This window comes from Nomascus leucogenys, chromosome 9, assembly GCF_006542625.1.
Source record: "Nomascus leucogenys isolate Asia chromosome 9, Asia_NLE_v1, whole genome shotgun sequence".
Lineage (NCBI taxonomy): Eukaryota > Metazoa > Chordata > Mammalia > Primates > Hylobatidae > Nomascus > Nomascus leucogenys.
Genome location: NC_044389.1, coordinates 111398322 through 111400445, shown reverse-complemented (window position 1 = coordinate 111400445; position 2124 = coordinate 111398322). Strand labels below are relative to the sequence as shown.

Genomic DNA, 2124 nt, shown 5'->3' with positions numbered 1-2124 from the left:
GTTCAATGCTTTAACTTTATTCAATGGTAATAGCTTATGAAATGAAAGAGATGAAAATATCTTATCATTCATCAAGTGGATGAGGATGATGTTTAAGGAAACTTTCTGTCAGTATTTTTATTCTCTAAACACTGGCTAATATTGCAGAGCCTGGAGGCAAGTTTATGTCTTTCTTTTAAAGATGCTTATCAAAGTATAAAGCATTATTTGAAATCAGTTGAAAGGAGATTTTTTTCTGAAGACAAGTGTCTGGCTAGTCTTGAAAAAGAGAGAAGACATTTTCTGAGAATCCCACTGGGAAAGACAGAATCTTTATAGAGGCAGAAAAATAAAGGTCTGTAGACAACCAGAGCTGACATGAATGGAACAGTTTAGAAAAGACACACAACATCACGACGGGAGGCCGCGTTTCTGGAAAGCTAGGCTATCACACAGCTGGCAGGTGGAAAATAAACCCTTAGACATCTCATGCCTGTATCAGGGAGTCTGTCGGGGAGGGTGGTGCCCTAAGATGTCATGGGCACAGGTGCTGTCAAATATTTTGAAGTAACTGGGTGTGGTGGCTCACACCTGTAATCCCAGCACTTTGGGAGGCTGAGGTGGAAGGATTGCTTGAGCCTAGGAGTTTGAGACCAGCCTGGGCAACATAGTGTGACCTTGTCTCTACAAAAAAATTTTAAAGTTAGCCAGGCATCATGGCATCCACCCCTAGTCCCAGCCACTTGGGAGGCTGAGGCGGAGGATCACTTGAGCCATGGAGGTTGAGGTTGCAGTGAGCCGTGATTGCACCACTGAACTCCAGCCATGGCAACACAGCAAGACCATGTCTCAGAAACAAAAAAAAAAAAAAGAAAAAGAAAAAAGAAAAAAATAAAAACCAACCAAACAAAAAAAAATGATATTCCGGAGTTTACCTAAAGTGCTCCCAAGGCTCACTGGCTCAGACCAACACCAGTTCGGAAGGCCTCCTGCTCATCCTGAGCCGCTCCAGTAATCCCTCATTCAGAGGGTGGGATTACAAGGATTCTTCTGAGCAGCTGTTATGCCCCAAGGATGCTGCCAGGGCTTGTCCTGTAGCCTCTGAATGGGAGTAACAGTGACACTCCAAGACCCGGAGAGAGGCCGCCCTGGTGTGCTTCCACTTGCTCACTCACGCGTGGTGCAGTCTGGGGCACATTATTTATTTAAGCCGTGTGAACTCCAGCTGCCAACCTAAAATGAGGATGATGCTACTATCTACTTCATGGACTATTCTGAGGACGAAAGGAGCTAACCCACGTACAATGCACGGCTCTCCGCCCAGGACTAAGAAGGGTTCACTGTAGTGGCTTGTGTTTTTGATGCTGTATCAGCAAGTCATCAGTTTAATGAAACGAGGTAAGTATTACATCACCCTCAGTCCAGGGAAAACTAAGTGTCTGATCCAAGGATGTATGTCTGCAGGAGGGTAGCAGGGGAGAATGGGGCCGGCTGAGTCCCTAGTAGTTTCTGAGATCCAAAGATGGTTTCTAGAGTAGCTCTTGAGGACAACCAGCCGTCATACCATAGGTACTCATAGGAAAGGCTTTGAGAAGGATTAAATGCATCTGTGTTTGAATTCTGTGTATCCCTCCTCCTCAGCAACACCTGATCCCTCTGTCTGAGATACGTGGATGAGATTCCTGAGAAGGAAGCTGGGTGGTTGTTTCTTGGTTTGGAGCAGAGGAAGTGGTGCTGAGATGCTGGCATTGGATCTCACCCTTCCTCTGTATGACTGTCCTTCGTGTGATAGGACCACACTTGTCACTGTCATATCTACATTCCAGGGCCAGTCTCCACCTCATCCAGAGGCAGTTAATAAATGCTCCTTTAATAGATGTCAAACAAGTTTTCATTATGTGTAAGAACCATTTCTAAAATCAGGTCTTATTTTCTCTTGACTGTGGTCAAAAACTGTTTAGAATTATAGATAGATATTCACAAAACATTGAAATCCCTATTGTGAAATTATCATCAGCTCTATTTTATATTAGGTTGCCAATTTCTGCAGACCAGATTATTATCTTGTGTATGGAAGCCACTGGGTTTATTCATCTTTGTTTCAATAAATGTGCATATCACACAGTTCTTTTTCATTTGCACCCT

General features: G+C 43.8%; 1 long non-coding RNA gene across 1 annotated transcript; it reads left to right on the top strand.

The window, feature by feature from the left end:
- The first annotated feature begins 1087 nt into the window (after nt 1-1087).
- LOC115836654 lies at nt 1088-1856 on the top strand. Its single transcript, XR_004031650.1, has 2 exons — nt 1088-1377; nt 1621-1856. It is a non-coding gene; the product is annotated as an uncharacterized LOC115836654 (long non-coding RNA).
- Nucleotides 1857-2124: the final 268 nt, after the last annotated feature.